Source organism: Engystomops pustulosus, chromosome 2 (genome assembly GCF_040894005.1).
Source record: "Engystomops pustulosus chromosome 2, aEngPut4.maternal, whole genome shotgun sequence".
Lineage (NCBI taxonomy): Eukaryota > Metazoa > Chordata > Amphibia > Anura > Leptodactylidae > Engystomops > Engystomops pustulosus.
Genome location: NC_092412.1, coordinates 136,073,415 through 136,096,877, shown reverse-complemented (window position 1 = coordinate 136,096,877; position 23,463 = coordinate 136,073,415). Strand labels below are relative to the sequence as shown.

General features: G+C 40.0%; 1 long non-coding RNA gene across 1 annotated transcript in view; it reads left to right on the top strand.

Annotated features, from left to right (window-relative positions):
• Window positions 1–9,864: 9,864 nt before the first annotated feature.
• Window positions 9,865–23,463, top strand: part of LOC140116603 (uncharacterized) — a 95,128-nt gene continuing 81,529 nt past the window's right edge. The window contains exon 1 of the long non-coding RNA XR_011852846.1: window positions 9,865–10,010. This is a non-coding gene — a long non-coding RNA (uncharacterized lncRNA). The remainder of the gene's footprint in view (window positions 10,011–23,463) is intronic.

The following is a 23,463-nucleotide window of genomic DNA, read 5'->3' as shown; positions in this document are numbered from 1 at the left end:
ACGGTACAGCATCACAAAACAAGGAGCATTAGCTGAGGTACATCAGAGATAACAAGATACATTTTTATGCAATTATTCCTCATGTGTGATAGCTTCTGTACAAAAGCAGCAATCTATTTAACCCCTCCCCAACATATACATAGAACAGTAACCAACCTGGTCGAGTGGTGTCAAGAGAGCAATAAAGGAAAATAAAAAGTAGAATGGTTAGGCAACAAGGTAACCAGCCACCCTTCATATGGAGATTAAGAAATCCCCCCTGTCAACAGTACACGAAGGGATGCATAAAGGGTGCACTCCTTCAAATCGAAACTGTACGAAATGGTACGTCACATGCCGGGTGTGGGTGCATGGAGAGGGCTCACAGGCTGAGCCCTCTCCATAGCTGTTAAGTCTTTACTGCATATTGCAGCTAAGGCTTACCGGTAACAACTGCGGGCGCATGGGCGCCGCCATCTTTCCAAGCATCGTCGCTCCCTGCGAGCAGAATCTCCATAGTAAATGTCCCCATTCTTTCTTTTAATCCTGCCAATTAACAAAGTCCTCTGTTGTATGTAGTTAGTGGTTATTGGCAATGGAAAACTTGTCCCCATCTAAACTTGCTGGGTGATTATGGAAGATTCTTTGCCCTAAGCATGATGTCTAACTCCTTAAGGAGCCTGTTTGTAAGTTAAGGCTCAGTCCTTTTTTTTTTAAATTTGACCAGTGTATTTTACGGTGGTAATAACTTTTCAACACTTTAAGATATCCCTGTGATTTTGAGATTTTCTCGTGAGACACACTACTACTACTGCTCCACGCTCCTACTACTGCTCCCCGCTACTGCTACTACTCCTAACAGATCACACTTAAAAGTGAGGTTGTGGGGGATACGGAAAATGGAAAATGGGGGGTAATCGTGTGTTTTGGGGTACAGTAAAGGGACGGATCACTAGCACAACTCTTTCAAACAGCATCAATCACAAAATAGTTATATTGGAGAGTGTTGGGCTAGTAAGATCTGCCCAAAAATCATCACATATCGCTGTCATTGGCCAGTCTGTATTAACTGGCCAATGGCGACGATCAACGTCACAGGACCGATCAGATTGGTCCTGTGATGTCATCGAAGGAGTGTCGTCTGGTGATGCCGAAACCTCCCACCAAGGTGTTACCCTGTTTTGCGAAAACATATATAACAAATATATCGGATGCTGAGTGTTATGTCCCTGCACTCAGCGTCTGATATATCGGATGGGGAGGTTAATATTTATTTGTGTGTGTGTTTTTACATTATATGTCCCCCATGAGGTCATAAAAGACAGTGGAAACCACTACCTGTCACCTGGGGATTGTGACCAGAGCTGGACTGGGTCTAATTAGACCCAGCATCTCTGATTAAGCCCTTTAGACTCGGCGGTCATGTGACTGCGCCAGCTCTGCTCCTTTATGCATCACGCTCATTCCGCTCGATGTATGGAAGAGCGGAGAATGGAGAAGCGGTGACAAACTTGCATCTCCCTTCTACCTAGGGTCTCTGGTCTCAAGACGTCGCTGCAAACTTGGGACCTGCGCCTGTTGATGTCTAAAGTCAGCGGGCGGTCGGAAACCAGCTAAGGAACTTTTAAGGAAGATATAGTGTGCTGTTCTGTATTCTGTGAAAATCAATGTAATCACTCCTATATCTGTGGTAAAGCTACAAACAACAGTGCTGAATGAATCTAGTGTAAACTGAGCGCAGCAGATAATTGTACTGTCTTTTAACTCTTTGTTTTGATGATTTTGTTTCTAGATATAAAGAAATAAGTTATAATCAATGGATGTCTAATTGCATTAAAATAATGAACACATTGATTTAATAATGCCTTTTATTTCCAAATCTGGATTAAAATCAAATCTTTATTTATACCATGTATCAAGTAAATTGCTGTTTTTGAAGAACACAACCTTATTATACAGTACTATATATTGTTTTATGATTGTTGTTAAACATACAATTTGCTGGTAAAACGGTGACCAAGAATGTTAATTTAAAAAGTTAGTCCAGTATGTTACAGATGTGAACTCCAATGGGTTGTTTGTACAACTCCAGATGCTCAATCTGATTGGCTTTTGATGAGCTTGGAGGCCAAGACTACGCTTGAATGCTTAGTTATGGTGCAAATAGTTGAAAGAGACCAATGCCATTAGGGAATACATACTGGATGCCAAGAAGTGGCATTCAATATGGTCTGCAATAATGTTTAGGTTGTTGTACATGCAGTGACAGAGTTATCATTTCTGAAGATCCAAACCAATTAATGTCAGGGGGAACCAATAATGCCTAGCTCCACTCCAAATGGCAGAACAGAGAATCTTCTTGTCCCATGTTTCACAAGCATGGCCAATACAGTTTAAATCACAAGGGAAAGGTGTAAATTGGCATTTTTATTACCAGCTGTTTTTTTCATAATAAATTCAGTACAATCGGATGCCTCCCACAATTTTTTTGTAACCCCCCTATCTCTGGAAACCCAAGCAAGCCAAGCAAATATTTTGGTAGGTTATAAGAAAAATCTCAAGACTACATGTCACTAGAACCCAACGTTTCCCAGCAGAACATCTTTCAGAGCATCACACTCTTTCTGCGGCTTACCACATTCGTATAATGCCTTATTGCCTTATCTTTTTTTAAGAAAGTGTGTGATTCAGAAAAACTTGCCTCATTGCCCTAAAGTACAATTCTTATATTCACACACTCTTTGTGGGCACTTTTGGTGGAGAAAATCGGTCAAAATACAATACTGACATGTCTGTGGCTGTGCACCGACTAAGGCTAGCAACACAGTAGCCCACGGAGTGCATCTGATTCATGATGATTGGAGCATTATCTTCATGAATCTGGCACACCCTGGGGGCGCCCAAAGTGCATTTGCTGAGTGCACCAGTTTTACGCGTGTGCACCACAATTATGTCAGACTTACAACATAAATGTGGTGCACAGTAAGAATACACACCGGAGCACCCTTTAGGTATACAGTATTGTGTTGCGGCGTGCCTAATGCAGCCGTAACACAATACTGGCAAATACATTTCATAACTACATGTGTCACTAGTTTGCACACATATTTATGTGACATGTATGCCAGAATACTGGCGCTGACTGCACTAGTAAATGTGCTTGTCACATGTCATAATAACAACCACGTATTTGAATAAATGGCTGGTGACTAGTAGTAGAAAACAGCATTTCTGTTTTGACTCCAGTAAATAAAACTTTGGGGAGAAGGAAAGATCTTCCACAGTTTTTTTTCATATTTCTTTGTACAGCTAGGTTTTGCAGGATGAAGTTTGCAAACACCTGTTGTGAGACTAGGAGCTGCATCAGTACAGTATGAAATATTATACAATTTTAAAAAATAGTTTTAGCAATAAATGTGAGAATGAGAAGTCAGTACTGCCTAAAACAGTGATGGCGAACCTTTCAGAGACCTTGAAGGAAATTTATCATACACCGGTGCTCCTGCGATGACATATGTATCCACTGGGCAAAACTACATCAGTTCCGACCTGGCGTAGTTTTGCGTATAAACCTGCAAATGAAAGTTCACACTCCCCTCTATGCCCCCCTCCATGCTCTCATGGCGTGGAGGTGGTGTATTCGCTACTATAATTGCAAATTCTTGCAGAGCACCAAAATTTAGCAATTATTTCACTGCTTCTATGCCAAAAAACTGGTGTAGTAGCAGTGATAAATCCTTCACAAAGGTAGTTGATGAATTAATTCAGACTGCTCCCAGTCAGAAGCAGATTTTAACAGTATTGGCATCTAAAGGAACCAATACCATTGAAAGAATTAGGGGAAATTAATATTATTATTGTAGCTTGCCACAATGGCTTCCCGAAGAAAAAAATCACTGGACTTAGAGCAGTAGTTACAGTAGCTCAAATGATAATTCGATCCTGTCTGCCTCGAGCCCCTACTGGCAAACTCTGTGTTAGATCAATAGTTTGTGTGCCCAGATAGAAGGATCTGAGTGCCACCTATGGCACTTGTGCCATAGGTGTGCCTCCACTGGACTAGAACATGGGCATAGCAGGACCCCATAAGACATCAGATGGTTAGAAGTGGTAGTGGCAGCAGAACATATGGAAAAAATAAATTAAATGTTAAGCAGAATTTTAAAAAGATTGAATTATCAGGCAAAGACAGTAGAGGAGTGACATATGCCAAAGGAAGTGAGGAGGAGGAAGTGCTGACCTTTTTGCTAAAACAGGCCTACACAGAAGTGGAGAAATCAATGACATCTGGCTTATTGACCTAGCATACACAGAAAGACTTTTACTGTCTCTGGTCATATACGTCAAAAGTGACATGCACCATACATGGATACAGTATCCATACCGTGAAAAATACAAGTTGGATGCCAGAATAATCCAAATTCACAAAGTGATTCGGCAGCAACTGTACCATCTGGGCATTATTAACATTGGATAGTTGCTGTCTACTTCTCTCTACTGAATATCTCCTTCCCTATTTTACATTTTTATACAATCTTACTTTGAACATTTGAATTCATATGAGAAGTTAAGTAACATTTCTCAGATTCCTACTATAAATATCCCTCGCTGTCATGTGATCTTCTTTTTTCTTTTTCACTATTGCCACATTTTCCAAAAGTAAGGTCCTGTGAGGTGAGATGAACAGCATCACGAGAATCAAACAGTATTTTCACCTGAGTTGGCAGTTTTAGGGTTTCTGTGAGTCATTGATGGCATCACATTTGAACTCTGGATAAGCTGAGAATTTTACCTGGCTTCAACCTGATATAATGATACCCATCCTCTCCAGGTATATATAGCACAGTTTTTTTGTCACAGACTTTTGCAAATCTTTGTGGGTGAAATCAATTTTTTTCCCCAAAACAATAAGCTTATTTTCAATCAACATGTAATCAAAATACATCCAGTTCTTTGTAACTATAGATAAATAAAAACATATTATACATTTTATTTAATTAGTCAACAAAATTTAAGCCAAAATAAAAAAAACACCTGTGGAAAACGAAGTACCCCTCATAAATCTTATGCTTGTAGAATGACCTTTATCAGCAGCAATCTGAAGTTATTATTTTGATTACATTATCAGTGTCTCACAATGTTATCTTGAAATTTCGTCTCAATCTTTCTTTACAACTCTGCTGCAGTTCATTGAGGGCTGTGGGAACATCTTTTTTTATGGTCTAGCCACAGCATTTACATTGAGTCTTGGGGGACTTCAGGACCTCTGCGCACCGATAGTGCCGATATTGCTAGCTTTTGCGATTATTTTCCCCAATCCGCCACCTTCACGGCAGTGGGGCGTGAAGGGGCTTGAAGGGGGGGCGTGGCCGGCCGAGCGGAGGGCGTGGCCGGACGGGAGTGGGCCAGCGCGGACCGTTACTGTCCCCGCCTCTTGATGTATCGGGCTGCGAATTTGCAGCGGCGGGGCTATCAGGAGCGCCAGCGTATGATTAATATCCCCCTAGGTCTGGACTGCATCATTGCAACGTATTTATTATTTTATATTTTAACCATTCTGTTGTAGATTTTCTGGTATGCTTGGGATCCTGTTGCATGACCCAGTTTCAGCCGTTGGATATGTAGACTTATATTTACAGCAGAATACATTGGTAAAAGTGCCAAGGCCCCGAGGCTCAGGTGCAACTTTGAAAACTTAAGTAGTGCCATTACATTTTTAGAAAGACTTTTACCTGGAACCCCTTCAAAACAAGCCATGCATAAGATGACTGAGGCCCATTAAGTCTAAAAAATATCTTTTTCTTTTACTAAATGATCTTTCTCACTGAATAGAATAATGAACATGTTTGTAAATAAAGCTTATAGGCCTTTCCCATGTTGACAGGTAGTAATGATTGCTCCTCTTATATCATGATATCATAGTATAATATTGATGATGTATGTCCTCCTTGATATTGTGTTACCACATGTTTGCATGCTCCAGACCAGAAATGCAAATGCAACAAATGGTGGGCACAAAGCAAGCCAACCAAGAAGGCAGCCAAAACATGCTGGGCCAGATGCAGCTATGATGTGGCCGGCTGCACCCAATTAACACATTTTGCTGATTTATTATTTAGTGACTGTATCACGTACTGTTAACCTGGAACAATCACTAAATACCGTATTTTGGGGACTATAAGATGCTCCTTACTATTAGACACACCACAGAAAAATATATTTTACACCAAATAAAATATGCCTGTTGGTCTCACACCAGCACAGCACACACAGCCCTGCTATATTCATACATTTACACACGCAGCACTGCTACATCTATTCATTCACACACAGCTCATCTATACACACGCACAAACAGAAATAGGAACACACTCTTCACTGCTATACACACACATGGAAACACACTCTGAACTGCTATACACACTAGGCACTAATACATACACTGGCCACTGATATACCCACTTGGCACTGCTATGTACACTAGGCTTTGCTACATAGACTGGGCCCTGCTACATACACTGAGCACTTCTACATACACTGGGCTCTGCTATGTATAGTCAAGTCAAAGTCAGTGTACAGTCAAGGTGCCCCACCTCCTCAGTGACGCTGACACTGCTGACCCCGCAACATCATTGACAAGTGAGGAGGAAAGTAGATTTCTCTTCACACAGCCAGCTCTCTATCAGACCCCCTTCCTTCCTGAGGGAGTGGTTAATCATATAGCAGAGCTATGTATGTGTAATTGGGCTTCACATATAGAGGAAATGGAGGACTAAAGAACATGGGTGAATACTCCTTTGTGCTCAACAAAAGGCTTGGGCATTACAAGCAAAGAATAGAAATAGAGAATGGAAAAAGGTTTAGTTGTGGCACTAGAAATATCTGTTTTGTCCATATAGCAGAGATGTCTAGTTCACTTCCTCCTCACAGGTTTCAGTGAGGAGGAGGGGTCACGTGACTGTTCTGAAGCTCTCCACCTCTGTGACTGGAACAGAAGAAATCAATAAAGTCTTTTTTTTAGAAGAATAGAGGCTCCAATCCCATGGATAGAGGCATCAGTGGAACATGAATAAAGACATCTAGAAGGTACTGTTTGTGGGGGGGGGGTCCCTGGTGACAGTTTCTTATTAAGTACATTATTTGCTTTTTATCTCTGAATGATAGTTTGTTCTACAGGAGTCAGAGATGTAAATGTAATGTAAAATCTGTATCCAATAGCAGATTAGGAAAGGTGAAACCTACATTTTAAGTCAAGTGCAGTATCATGTTTAGCTAATAAGTTTGACCATTAGCTGCTTTTAAAGCTACTGTGTAACCAATGTAATTGGACTCAAAATTATGCTATGTCTTTGAAATGCTCACCCACTGTGCTAATCTCATTCCTTCCATTACAATACCATTCGTCCGCAGACAATTATATTCCAGGATTTTACATTTTAATTCCATATAAAACACAAAAAATGTTAAAACACACAATCATATTCACCTCTAAATGAGCCAAATGCTCACTGCAGTCAGTATGTGCTATATACTTTTAGAAAATATATATTTTTTATATTTATTTATTTTCATTTATATTTATCTTTATTATTAATTTTCTGAATTACAGTTTCCTTGGGGTTGTAGGAGTACCTTGGTTTCAACTTCTACCTTCAAAAGGTGTTGTCATGAGACACTGTTACAATGCTTGGTCTCAGTGAGAGCAATGAAATGATGGTAATTTTATTGAGACTTTTATACACAGGACCCACTGGAAATATAAATTATGGATACTAGAGAATATTCAGGAGACCGGAGACATTCAAAACATATACCTTACCCAGAAGAAGCCAATTGTGGATGCAAAACTCAAGGTTTGGGTGACCATCTAACATCCAGGTTGTTAAGCCTTATTCTACAAAATGTTTAGTGGAGAGGCGGTGAGATGCACAAAATTCTTGGAAGGACCATGAAGAGTTTTAAGCTACTTTCAGTCTGACAAATTTCTATACTTTTCTGAGATTGGAAACTTGTTACCAGGCCTGTGGAATTGCATGTACTTTCCAACACGAGGGGTTCTAGCCCGGGGTACGACTTTCATACAATTACTGACTTGAAGATTGGAGTGAACAGGATTGTAAAAACCTGTAGAGGCTCCAAGTGTGGTACGTAAAAAGTGCAGAGCTGAGCTATCCTTGTTTAAAGCAGCGTTTCATGTATAAGATTTTGTTACTGCTGGTTTCCATAATATCTACAATAGTAAACCAACTTTTAAATGAATCACATATTCATTATACTGTATATATATAGTATTCCATATGTCTACAAGTTCATTTGGGGCTATTATGGGGCAACTGGAAGAAGAGCCTAATTTTCTTTGTTAGCAATTTGCATTAACTCCCAATGACACCCTTCTCCAGTAAAACAGCACTGTCAACAAAGCGGATGAAGAATTGTTCCAATAGTCTTGTAAATATGTAAATAGTCATGTCTGATCCTAATTGTTAAAAGATTTTAGAATCCACAAGAAATGGTACCAAGAGTCTTGTAATAGAAGCTAGGGGCTTGCAATTGAATCCACTGCTACAGTGATAAAATGTGGGCCATAACTAACATCATCATTATCCTCTTAACTTATGACTTATGATGCTTCACAATCAGGATTTATACCATACAGTGTTAACATACTTTGCCTAAGGTTAAGTAATACCGTACCTACATCATGCTGTGCTATTCATCTCTGCTTAAATGCCGGAAGCTAGCTATGACTAACGCTTTTGGCATTTTACCTACTCATTCTGCAGTATAATAGGTTGAACCACAAGGATATTTTTCTATAATTTGAACGTTACATACTACTGTATATAACTACAGTATATTACTGGTGGAGAAAATACATCACTAAAGCACAAAATGCATTAGTAATGTCTTTCAGTTGCATTACTCTATTCTGTGCTGTTGAGAACAAATTTATGATCTATTTCCCAGTTTTTTCTAGAATGTGCCTCCTTTGTAAACAGTTATCATGTTAAGATGGTGTTTAACATTTGTCTTAAATCCTCTGTTAAAAATGCCTCTGAGCCTCTGCTACAGTATCTTCAGTAAGTCTATGTGCATGAACAGCATTACACTGATAATAATGTATTCTTTAATTATCTGCCATCATCGTCTCCGGGGCAGTGATCTACCCTTTTGTCTCTGCTCACAGATTGAAAAGAATAGGCTACAACCCATTTGCACTCTTTTATTTCATCCCCAGAAAGAAAATCACAAGGGAAAGCCAGCATTAATTAGATGAGAAAACTATGTCGAGTATAGTGCGCGATGATGACTCCAACCTGATACTGTGGGCATCCCTTGTGTTTATTAAAGCAATAAACCCTGGGTGTGCAGTATATGAATTAGATCTTACATGGCAGCACATTTTATCATGTGCTTCATTTTTGGACGTTATCCCAGACCTTGGCCTCACTGTCCTTTTTGCATTTTTTTTCCATGTCTCCGTCTCGCTCGGAAGCCGTGTTTTTGAACGTTTTCCTTAATTGCTAATTAAAAAAAAGAAAGGTCTCAAATTGGAAGCAGGTACCAAAGGAAAAAGCAGAGGAAGTTTTTTTTCTTTTTAATTCCGACCCTCCTCCTCTTCTCTATCAGGAGCCGATAGAGCAGGCTTTTAGGAGGCTGGCAAATAAATAAATAAATCCAGGCTTTCGTCATTCTGTCCGTGGTTTCAAATAGTTTGCCAATGCAGTATCTGTTTCCAAAGGCATGTGCACAGCGACAGCTCAGAATACTAATGAGAGAAAGAAGCTGACAGGGATGGGCCAGGCATGCACAGTAGATGACAAACATGATTTAATGCCCTCTGTCCCCAAGAAATCATTTAAACTCTTTCTGAAAGGTGTTAAGAGGGAAATGCTACACTTTGCAGTGCCCTTCCGTCTCCTTGTTCTTGCTGATACCAGTTTATGTACGGTGGATGTTTAGAAAAGTCATTGTGATTATGTCAGGAAGCCAGAATACAAGTTTTACACCTACTAGATGTCAGCATACAGGTTTGGTGTCTCTTTTTCTGTGTGTTACGGAATAAACGAGTCATAAATGGCTGGATGGAAATTCATTCTCTCAGATAACTTTAAATCACTTTAGGTTACCTATGTTATATGTACAACAAATTATAATGGGACGGGAGCCTGATAAAAAGATTTTTTTCTGAGAGAATCAGTTTAACTTGTTTTTTATTCATTTATATGTGTAATTCTTTTTTCTATATTGTGTAATGGATGTTTAGCCATTGCAGATTCGATCACTGCCCATTAATAAGTGACTCGGTTCTGACAATGCTATCCAAAATTCAAAGCAAGGAAGCAGCACTCCATGGAAAACAGTGGGGAATACAGGCAGTCCCTGGGTTGCATACAAAATAGGGTCTGTAGGTTTGTTCTTAAGTTAAATTTGTATGTAAGTCGGAACTGTATATTTTATCATTGTAATCCCAGCGAGAACTTTTTTGACCTCTTTGACAATTGGATTTTAAAAATGTTGGGTTGTCATAAGAATCAATATTAACACTAAAGCTTCATTGCAGATACATAAGATAACTGTTATGGCTGTTTATTGTGGCCTAGGACTAAAGTACAATAAATTACCAATATCCAGAGGTCCGTTTGTAACTAGGGGTCGTATGTAAGTCGAGTGTTCTTAAGTAGGGGACCGCCTGTACAAGGTTTCAGCTATCTCAATCTAGCCATTCTCAAGAATGTTATCCAATGTTATCCATATAGCATATCTTTTTCTCTAACATGTATATCATATCTGCGTCAGTACTCCTGAGTTTCTGACAAATGCAGTTTTCTATGTGCTCCACAAGTTTTTACAAATGATTCCTGTATCATAGAACAACTCTATTAAATTTAACTCTTTTGTGAATGGGGCTCTAACTCCTATTGTTGAAATTATTATTTTGTTTGATATTATTTATTGTCTGTTGTTTGTTGTACAGTGACTTATAGGTATACACTGTAAATGTTGTATATTTTACTGCTTCAGAATCTTATAATAGTAATGCAATAACACACATTATATATTGATGATATAAACACAGATTTTTTAAGTGGTTATTAAAACATGATATACTTTTTGGTAGTATAACAGTATAGTATAAAAACTGCATCAAAACATCATAGTGTATAATACAGAAACTGAGCTAAAATGGAAGAAAGAATGAAAACTGAAGCAAATGACCTGAGGTGGTCACAACCATAATGAATTTTGACCCTTATGTGTTGGGCACTAGAGACACCTTTGTTATTTTTATCAATCTTGATTAAATATGCATTATATAAAATATATACCATGACAATGAAGCAATGTAAATGTATGACTACCCTTGAGAAATTCTGTTACATGATTAAAAATAAACACACAGGTTAAGACAAAGACAAAGACCTGGGAGTTTACAAATAGAAACCTTGGGTAATGTACCTAAAAAATATGTAATACGCTAGTTAAAGATTAATAACCTCATTAATAATCAAATCCCAACAGTCATTGATTGCATTTTCACATTATCTGCTGCTCAGTCAGGAGATATGAACTTGTTACGAATTTCTCCACCCTAGAATGAACTGAGTTATCAATCAACTTCAAAATACGCATCTTCTATTAACATGCGCTCTTGTTTTATTTTATTTTTTCTGTAGAAGCTCATTATGCTAAAATCCCAGTACTGTTCGGAGATTTCCTCTGGGCATGGGAATTCAGATGCCAATTTATAATGCACAGAGTGAGACTATGCCTGTCTAGTGTTTTCTTGCAGTTTTCTCTTTCATTGTACAAGTTTGCATCATCGTGTTCATTTCTCATAATTACATACTCTTTATTATTTCTTTTTTTTTTGCTTTGATTTGAACAATGATTTCTCTGAAAAAGTCAGGAGAAAATAGGATTTCAAATAAAAGCTTTAAAAGTTACTTTGTATTTAAAAGTTACTTTGTATTTAAAAGTTACTTTGTATTTTGGTCAAGTTACTCTGTATTAGAAAGAAGTAAATGCCTAATTTCATATATCATAGAATCATAGTTTATATGGTAGAAAAATGACACATGTCCATCAAGTTCAACCCAGGGAAGGTATTGGATGAGGAATGGATTTAGGGGAAACAACTCTGTGCAACAAAGCTGTGCACCTAAAAGGGAATGATAGTGCTTAGTCAGACCGTGTACCACATTTATTACTGACGTGCTCCATAATTCTGTCTGTGCCGCATATCTGCAGCATGAACAAAGTGCACAAAAAAAATGGTGCACACTTCCAGAGCAGTGCAGGGGGCACCAGAATATTAAAGAATGTGCACCACAATTTATGCATCTGGTACACCCTGCACACTACACAGGCAGGGCCGGCGCTATGGGTAGGCAAAGTGGGCAATTGCCCAGGGCCTCCTGCCCCCTGGAAGAGGAGAACCTCTTCTTTCAAATGAATCTTGAATTGTGTTTCTAGGTGCCAGGGATCCAGAGATATTCAGGTTTAAAGTGAGAATATCAGGTGTAATTTTTATACATAAAAATCACTGCCAACAGCAGTTAAACAGTTATTATCTCCATTTTCCTGACACTTAGAAACACATTTATATAAAAGAGGAGACTCTCTTTTTTCAAAGGAAAAAGGAAGTGATGTTCTATGTGTCACAGAGCCAGAGATACAGCCCCCTGAAGTGTCCCCCCCTCCAGATTCTTAGCCATCAGGCTAGAGGGAGAATTTGCTGCACAGGAGCTGCTGCACCTCACAGATAATGGAAATATTCACTTTATATGTTACTACATTTTGAGAAGGAATAATAATCAACTAATGTTCATGTTTTTAACCCTTCTCTATCCAGAACTATCTAAGAACACACTTTCTCTCTTATTGCCTTTTATTTCGTGATAGTTTTTTTTGACTGATACGATGAACATTCGATCCTCTTCGTCTAATGTGACTACACCGCGGCCAGAACATGTCCATAAAGTTATATGAAACACCAAAAACACTCACATGGAATAAAGTTTTTATTTCCCACCATCCTCCATGTTATGACGATCTCCCTCAGATTCTTATGGACCCCGGAGGGATCTGTTATTGTGCGGATAATACATTGACATCTAAAAGTGACTTTTATTATGTCATAAGAGGGGTTTATGGATATATAGTTGTTTATTTGGGTTACCATTGTGTAAGGGGGATAAAATGATAGATCTGTGTGACGCTCAGTGCAATCTCCTGCAGGAATCCTCAGAGGAAGGGGGCGTGTCCCTCGAAATGTCACAGCAAACATGGCGCTCACTAGACCGGTGCTCAGCTTCTAAGGAATTAGTGTCTCTGCCCTAGGATCTAACTAAATGTGAGTCTAAGTTCAATTTTTTCAATATGAATGTATCCGGAAGGATGAAATAATGGTTTACAATATATTAGAACGCCAATAGACTCCTATGATCCCAGTCATCACCATCTATACAAGCTGAACTTGGATAAGTTTAATTCACTATGGTATCACCAACTGTGGGACAGACTAACGCTTTGAATTAAGAGTGTGTATGTTGAAGTTTTTGAAGTAAAAGTATCTATTTTGCTTAATTGCTCGTGTGGTCATTATATTGGACACTGTTCATAGAATGCGACCATATCAATATGGGACATTTGTGAACTCTACACGTGTCCATCTATTACATTTAGGAGATGTGAAGGGAAATATTTTCTGTTTGGAGAACATTTTTTGCCATCAAAGTTCAAATTTTAAGTATTTTTTATAAAATGTTTCAGTTTGAATCAAATTTGCATGAAGGCTCCGAGGTCTATAAACTCTTTAATGCAATTTTGAAAATGGGGCAAAATTTTATTTTTTAAACTTCAAAATTGCAAAAATTGCTCTGCTCGGTAATGCGACAAAATATCCAGAAATGCCGGGCGGTGAAAGGGTTAATAGCCCTTGGTTAAATTACTGGGTGAAGATGCTTCTCATCTATCTCCTGTCTATATATCTATCTGTCTAGTTATCTATCTCATATAATCTGACCATTTATATATCTCGCTTTTTCTCTATCTATTTTTCAATCAATCTTCTATTTCTCTTGTACTGTATTTATCTCTCATCCATCTCCTGTATATATCATCTCCTGCATATATCATCTCCTGTATATATCATCTCCTGTATATATCACCTCCTGTATATATCACCTCCTGTATATATACTATAACTACGTTATAGTTCTGCATCTAGAAATCTCTATCATCTTTCATATTTATCTTCTATCATAATAATTATAATTAATAATGCTCACAATCTATTCTACCTACCAGTAATTTTTTGGAGTGTGGGAGGAAAACAGAGGACCCGGAGGAAACCCACGCAAACACAGAGAGAACGTAAAACTCTTTGCAGATGTCGACCAGCACTGCAAGGCTGTAGTGCTAACCACTGAGCCACCGTGCTGCAAGGCTGTAGTGCTAACCACTGAGCCACCGTGCTGCCCATCAATCTCTCTATCATCTATCTCCTATAAAATTCTCCCATATTACAGTTTGTTTTACCTTATTAAAGGAGCCTCTTACTGACTGTGACTGGTCATAAAATAGTTTTATTTTGGGGCCCCACTTTTAGTTTTGCCCAGGGCCCCACTTTGTCTAGCACCGGCCCTGTACACAGGCAAACTGCACGAGTTGTGATAAATGTGGGCCAATGTATCCCCTGCAGAAGGCTTCAGATTTCCAGAATTATATTCTGAGGTCATTAGATGTCTGAAATAGTTACTGATCGATGGGCATGTCATCACTGCAGCCAAATATACAAAAACTGTCAGATGTATCAAATCAGTACCTCTGGAGGCCATTTAAAAGCTGCAGTGGTCACATTGGTAAATGCCTTGTCTGCAGTCGAGTAAACAAGACCATTTTGGAGAATTAGAGTGGAAGTATTTCTACAGCAGTGATATACCTGGATAGAAATAGATCCTTCCACACTTGCTACTGGCATGAGGGATACTCTTCTTACAGAATGTCTGGCAATGGCATAAGCTTCACCTAGAGCACCCAAACATAGTCGCCAAATGTGATGTCAGCCAAATATACCAATATTGTCAGAACGAGCTAACCATATAATATGCATATTATATTCAAAAAGAAACTGGCATATATATATATATATTCACATTGGAAAATGTGTCTAATCAAGGCTTGTGGCTTGTCAGAACCCTGAAAGACTCTGTTGGGTGTTTCCAGAGCCTCTCAGTGATGTCTTTTCAGTGGTTGTTACAAAGAGCAAGGAAGGTCTCCCCTCTCCGTGCACTTCCTGCTGATGCTAGATTACACAGACAGAGGAAGCAGGAAAAGAGCAGGGGGAGAGTCATGTTATGCTCATTGTAACAGCCTGTGAATCTTAAGCACTGAGGGGCTCTGGAAACAGGGTAGTTAGCATAATTTTAAGAGTTTGTTTTAGAAGGAAGGAGGCAATGGATAACAAATATAAGAAAATTACCAGTCACAGTACCTAGATCTATGAGTAAGTGACCCTGGTTTATCCATGTTTGATTTTAATGGTAGATTTCTGGGGCGTAGGTTTATCTTTCAGCAGGACAGTGACCCTAAACATAACATTATGTTAACATTATGTTAACATCATTATGTTTACATCAAAACATTATTGGTTTATGGAAGGAGAGAAGGGATAAATGGAAACACAAAAAACAAAAAACCTTCAAGGGTTTAAAGAAGTATTCTCCTTTAGGCATTCCCATTTCATTTAATTAATCTGCTATATATACATTTATGCAATTGCATGTTATTAAAAAAGAATGTATGAGCACAGAGTTCCTTATAAAAGTCATAGTCATCCTTGGATACCACCACCCCTTTACCCTGGCAGCAACGGCTATGCATGCACTATTGAGACCTGTCTGATGACATGGATACAGCATTCATTACCACAGCATGGCTGTGGGACATGCAGTAACTCCCGGCCATTTAATTTACAAACACTATTTATTTCTTTGCATGATCACTCCAGCATTGATGGTTGTATCCAAGAGAAAAATCTTGCTTCTAAGTGACAACATGGCTACTTTTAAGGGAAATTATCTTCACACTGGAAAATATCTTAAGAGCTATTTCACTATTTAAGTCATTTGCTTTTTAGAAACTCACCTCTTCAGACTAACTCTGTAGAAGCTGCGTTAGGTTCAAAGGTGAAGCTCAGAAGCTACTTAAAGGACACCTGTCATCAGGTCTGTGTCACTTGTCCTGTCACTACTACCTGTTGGAGCAGCTCACAAGGTTCCCATCCCAGCCTTTATCTAGTTATTTCATACATTAATCATTGTAAAATCATCTATTCTTTATTATGTAAATGAGGCTGGTCACATGGTCAGAGGCAGTGATGTCACCCCTGTTACCCCTCCCCTCTCCTCCCCCTGCTCATGTCTGTGTGTATTGTATAGTAAAGCATGGCTAGTGTGTGTATGTCATCTGCTGACATGCTGCATCCTCCTAATACACATGTGACATCAGCTACACATGAATCTGACATGTTCTGCTGTAACATGGCTGCCTGGAGATGCTGTATCTCTCCTAAACACACACACATGCACACACAGGCTGCCGGGGGCGTGGCCACCAGCACCAGGAAGCACATCATTATACAGCCTCACACCATTATACAGGCTGTCAGTCAAGCACTGGGGGTGTGGCTGTGCCTCCCACTCATGAATAGAGTGGACAGCTTGAATATGCTAATGCTTCATTGGACATTTCACAGATCATTTGCATACAGCTTTAGGACCTCATTGCTTAGGTTTACAGGCATGTAGAGGGACAATGAAGGGATAGAGGAAATGCTCTCTAATGGCAGTTTATGAAAATATATTTAGTTTAGGGGGGTTATTTTGCATGACGGGTTCTCTTTAATGAACCCCTAATACAAGTGAAATGATCACTGATGAAGGAGATATAAGTATGCTGTATAGGAAAAGCTTCTGTTTGATTTAACATGTAATTTGATAATGTGACATGTATCAAATCAAAAATACTTGGTGGTGAAAAAGTTTGATGATGTAAGCGTTTAGTTTTAAATTTGATATTATATGGTTTTCATTGATATTTGCAATCCTGAGAGCGCCACAAGAGTGCCTAATTCAATAATACCGGCATAGATCGTGATGCTGCACCAGTTTGCCCTCTGGTAATAGGAAAACTTATGTGGTAGCTCTTGTTAAATGTTTCAATGTAGACACTCCAATAATGTTATAGGTCAATGATATTAATAGTTACTGCATCACGTTACAGACTCCTTCTTCTGAGACAGTATGGGAATCTGAAGTGTATACAAGGGACTTAGCTATACTTTTTATTCACAGATGCACCACAGCGCTCTGTTAGGATTTTAATAGAGTCTAAATAAAGTTTATGTTTTTGTTATTTGACTATTCCCTTGACTCAGTTTGATTTGATTAACCCTATTACATATTGTCCCATTGTGCTGACCTGTTCAACAGAAGAAAGATCACATCTCATGTTAGTGTCCTTGTGCTTAAGAGCATTGCTCAGTAAATTCAGCAGCCTGTCAACCGTTGTCATGGACATCAGGCAGAAAGTCTGGAATTTTCAGGGTACTGCAAAGATCCTTATAGGGAGCAGGCTCGGACTGGCCTGCCGGGATACCAGTCAAATCCCCGGTGGGCCATTATCATGAGTCACCATCTCCTATCTGTGTCTGTGAGCAGGAACATTCAGCTGAGGCTGGAGGAGGGGGGCAGCAGGGGGGACTATGACGTCCTGCAGGAGGGAGAGACAGGTTCTCTGCACTTCCCACAGCAGCGCTGGGGCAGTGAGTGAGACATTTCCTCCTCACTGCACTGAGCACCTCAGCCCCTGCGTCACTGCAGGAGAACATGGCCCCTGATTCACTGGAGGAGCAGACAGTGAGCTGTCACTAATTACAGACCAGAGGATGTGGGCCCCCTAGTTGTCACAGTGTGCCCCCTTCCTCCTGGTCATGCTGGAGTGTCCTCCCCCTGGCACAGCACAGGCTGCCTCATGTGCAGGAGCTCAGGATGGATGAGGAGCTGCTGATGGCTTCCAGCACAAGAAAAAGGTACAAAATAAAAGTGCATCCCATGTACACACACACAGTGCACCTCATTACATCCCTGCAATGTGTATATACATATAGAATAACAGTGGACTCAAGAACTACAACTCCCAGCAGTTGAATGAGATGCTGAAAGTTGTAGGACTTTCATTGACTGTGTTAAGTATTGCTGTATAATAAGGAGTGATGTCACACGTAACGCGCTGACTCTGTTTAGAAATGGAATCAAAGCACACGGGGGCCGGATGGGCTTCTATGCAGACGCATGCGATGTGTAACCTGCACCCAGTGTCTTGTATTGTCCAAATGCTGAAGGAATCCAAGCGTTACGTGTGACCGCAGCCTCAGTATTACAAGAATACCCCGCGTTACGTGTGACCGCAGCCTCAGAATTACCAGCCTACCCCGCGTTATGTGCGACCGCAGCCTCAGTATTACCAGCATACCCCGTGTTACGTGTGACCGCAGCCTCAGTATTATCAGCATACCCTGCGTTACGTGTGACCGCAGCCTCAGTATTACCAGCATACCCCGTGTTACGTGTGACCGCAGCCTCAATATTATCAGCATACCCTGCGTTACGTGTGACCGCAGCCTCAGTATTACCAGCATACCCCGTGTTACGTGTGACCGCAGTCTCAGTATTACCAGTATACCCCGCGTTACGTGTGACCGCAGCCTCAGTATTACCAGCATACCCCGCGTTACGTGTGACCGCAGCCTCAGTATTACAAGAATACCCCGCGTTACGTGTGACCGCAGTCTCAGTATTACCAGCATACCCCGCGTTACATGTGACCGCAGCCTCAGTATTACCAGCATACCCCGCTTTACGTGTGACCGCAGCCTCGGTATTGCCAGCATAGCCCGCGTTACTTGTGACCCCAGTCTCTGTATTACCAGCATACCCCGCGTTACGTGTGACCGCGTTACGAGGGGTCTGTCGGTAACTAGGGGTTGTCTGTAAGTCTGTTGTCCTTAAAGGAAACCTACCAGTTCAAATGGTAGGTGTAAGCTGTAAATACCGAGCACCAGCTCAGGGTGAAGAGGTGCTGGTGCTTACTTTCATTAGTGTTATAAACCGCTGTATCGCGGTTTAAGCACTTTTTAATGTTTATAGCAGAGGCTCCTTCGGCGCTGCGAGCGACCGTGCACCAAGCGCCGAAGCAGCTACAGCTATCACATTAAAAAGTGTTTAAACCGCGATACAGCGGTTTATAACACTAATCAAAGTAAGCTCCGGCACCAGATCATACTGAAACCTGTTAAGGACATACATGTACCATGTGCAGTACACGGACATACTGGTTTGCGCCCCCTCTGGCAGGATCGGCTCCTCTTTTAGCTTCTTATTCCCTGGTTTTTACAAAAAAAGTATTTTAAAATAATGCAAACGTATCCATGAAGCAGCTGGTGGGCCCCTAGAATTAATTTCACTGGTGGGCCCTTGGCACCCATTCCGACCCTGATAGGGAGTATTACCCTTTGCAGAATTGCTGCAACACAATAGGGGGAATCGAGCACCATCGCTGCTTCCTACTTAGTTCTTCATCCAATATCAGAGGTGTTTCAGAGGTGCTGTCCAAAAGACAACAAGTCAGCCACAGCATCAATACACAGTGCAAGATAGCAGAGGAATAAAATTCATCTAAATAGTCAAAGGACATGTAACATGACTTCTGGCTTCTTAGTTTTTTTCTGTTCAATAAACTTTTATAGAAAGGTATAACATTCATGTGTAACAAGTATGAAGTGCTGACAATGATTGATCATGGTAGCATTGGTTGTAATAAACAATAGATCATTCGTCGGATATTGCAAACCTTTTATTTCTACAAAAACCATAAAACTACAATGATGGGGCATATGCCCGCTCAAGTAGGCATATAAAGAGCACTCATGGACATAAGGAAACACGAGGTACCAACAAAAGGGAGAGAATAACTATTTAGAAGTATGATAAAAACAAGAGGAGGGGAGCATGAGGAATAAAAGAGAGTGGGGGGATAGTTATCAGTGGCATGATCATGCAGTTAGAGGTATAAAATATCAGTAGGGTAATAGTTGTAAACATAAGGCGTGACAGGTCACCCTGCGACCGTGGCCAAACTTGGCAAACCTGCAGAAGTCTTCTATGTTTTTTTAATGGATGAGAACTGATCAGAAAAAACAGATGCAAGAGAGATGCTAATTGCCTCCTAAAAACAGACAAAAAAAGATGACAAAAAGAAACAGATATGCTGGTTTATTTGTTTCCTTTTGTCATCTTTTTTCATGGCACATTTTTGCAATGTTTTTATGCAAGCCATGTGTGCCAGTTGAGATACTGACTAGGAAGTCCAGTGGGTTTAAAGTTATGTTAACCATGAAGCTACAAGAATATAATTTCAAATTAGAGCTGTATCATGGAACCAAAAACCAGTGAGAGAGTGAAACATTGGGTTGGAGGTAATGCCCTATCTTGAATACATTGGGGCAGATTTACTTACTCGGTCCCGTCACGATCCCGCGGTCTGACGTGCATTCGGGTCTGACGCGATTCACTAAGATTGTGCGTCCAAGTTCCTTCCTGCTGCACCGAGGTCCGCCGGAGTTCACCTGCTTCTTCCTGGTGCATGTGAGTGCTTGTTCTTGTGACAAAAAACTTTTTTTAAATTCTGCGGTTTGTCCAAATCTGTCGGGTTGTCCGATGGCCACACTCCCGTGCGCCAAAAACCTGTGCGTCCGTCGGACCCTTAGTAAATGATTCCCATTGTGAAAAGTCCTGCAACTGTTTCCAAGTGTCCCTGAAGGAGTGAAGAAACATTTGTGGTGTAATTTTGGCTATTAATGTTGTATTAAAGAACTTTTCCCATTGTATGTAAGCTCACTGCGTGGCTGTGCTTGCTTCTGAGTCAATCCCTTGCTCACTTCAGTCTAAACAGTTTTTTATATGAAATTACAATCAGAGTGAAAAACTGCTTTTTATTTCCTTTTCTACAGTTATTATTCTTGCATTTCAGTGTAGACATTCCATGCAAAAATTGCATAATTTCTCATGAAAATTTGGCTGCTGTGTTGCATTAGTCTGTTCCATTTTTATAGGTAATGCATCAGTATACGGTGGTAGAACAATGAGTGTGACAGCACCATCTCTTATTAACATAATTATGCAGGGAAATAAGATTTGCTGTGCGAAGTAACTCCTGCCTATTTGTGTTTTACTGTGCTTTTATATTCTAACAAACAAGCATATATAAAAAAATTGCTTGTAAATAGGATGTGCTTTCTATTTACTGCAGTCTTGTCCTACTATTTCCTCCAGGGACATGACCCTGCCAGAGTTAGAGGAATTCACTTACAAAGCCAATCAATCATGCGTTATATAGATTGCTAACAGAACTTTTTGTGGGCATTAAAATCCTGGCTAAACCAACTTTAAGCTTAAGTAGCAGTAAATAAGTTTGCAACACTTCAAAAAATATATCTTATGGTATCTGCCCTGTTAAATAATCTCTATCACTTGCATTTTCAGACAATGACTGTAAATTTGCAGGTATTCCAGATTGGTTGTATATTCTGAATGATAAGAAGGTAGAAGGACTCCTCTGGGCACATTAAAATCCAACTGGCCGTGTCTCTACCCAGAAAGTGTCATTAGGAACAGTTGGGAAGTCATATACATATTAGATAAACAGTCCGTGATAGTATCCACATTATTTTTTTTGCCCAGAACTGTGATCATGGGCTAAGATGTGTATGGATAAAGGTTCATTTAGAATCAATCTAATGTACATGACCGGCTTAAGACCAGTTTCACAATCCCAAATGTGAATCAGTTATAGTATACATTATAGTGCTAATATCTTACAACAAGATCCAACACTATTCTGCTTAGAATATGACCATCTAATGAGGCTGTGTAATAGCCATTTTTTGAGCCAACAAAAGTTCCCATTACTTTCCATGTGCTCAAGCCTACAGTGACTGCTTGTGGCATTCATTTTCTATTGACAAACAAGGAACCACACTTCCCTGCTTGTGACCCGCAAAGGGCACACATTCATGCACCTTGTATAACCTTTTACTACATAGAATAACTTAATATTTACTTATGAAGCAGGGAATGTATAAACAAATTCTCCAAATTTGTAATCTGTTGATAGTCTTTCTGGGAAGTATCTTAAGTTTTCCAATTTAAAGGGAACATGTCAACATAGACAAAGGTTCTTTACTGTACGAGCAGTGAGACTATGGAACTCTCTGCCGCAGGAGGTTGTTATGGCGGACTCTATGTACATGTTCAAGAGAGGCCTGGATACCTTTCTGGAGAGAAAACATAGCACGGGGTATGGGGATAAAACATTTATTTAATTCTTAAAGGTTGGACTTGATGGACTTGTGTCTTTTTCCAGCCTTATATACTATGATACTAGAGATTGACTTAATAAACCACTAATAGGGTGTTGAAAAGCAGCTGAACAGTTGATAGATCATGTTTCTTTCATGGCCCAGTGTGGTGGCATCATACAGAAAATCCACTCTGAAGTGATATGTTAATTGGTTTTATAAAGTCACTGAGGTGGCGAGTTTAACTACCAAGTCAAGTTCTCCTGGCCTCTGAACACATCCTCTTATGTTATTGACATCATATGCACGACTTCAGGAAATCTGGTCAATAAAGTCCTTAGATGCAGGACCATCAATTACAGTGAAAGGGGCGTTCTAAGGCAGGGAAAGCTGACGTCAGTGTTAAACTCTCCGCCTCATTGACTTCATTAAACCAGTCTACATCTGATTTCAAAGTCTATTTCCTGGATGATGCCACCACACCAGGCCATGAAAGAAATGTGATATAGAAGCTTCTCTGCTGCATGACAACATACTGGTAGTGATTTATTGGACCAATTTCAGATCTAAGGTTCCCTTTAAAGAACTATAGACCATGGTTTTGGGTTAATTTTGGCAAATTTATATTTGTTCTGGGCAAAATATTAAAATGATATTTGCATTGGATACTATATTGATAGGTGGTTGGTGAGCATGCTGATCAGTTGTTTCACACTCCTGTCCACGACGTGGTGGCCACCTAGTCTCACTACAGACCACTGCTCTTATGCGCCGTGGTGAGATCAATGCCTGCATGGAGTAAGAGTTCTCCTTACAGAGAAGTTGACAATTAAGGCTGCCTTGCAGGCATGTGGAGACTCATAGCCATTGATGCTTTACTGGGGGATTCTGGGAAATATGCAAATAACTTTTCCAGGATAGGTCAAGGAAAACCACACCTCTTCTGCTACCTTGTAAGGCAGCCCCCTTGTCATCAAGCATGGCTTTCAGGAAGCCAAATGACATGCGGAATTAAAGCCAAACCTGTATATCTATCCCAGAAGACAGCACTGTTTCAATGT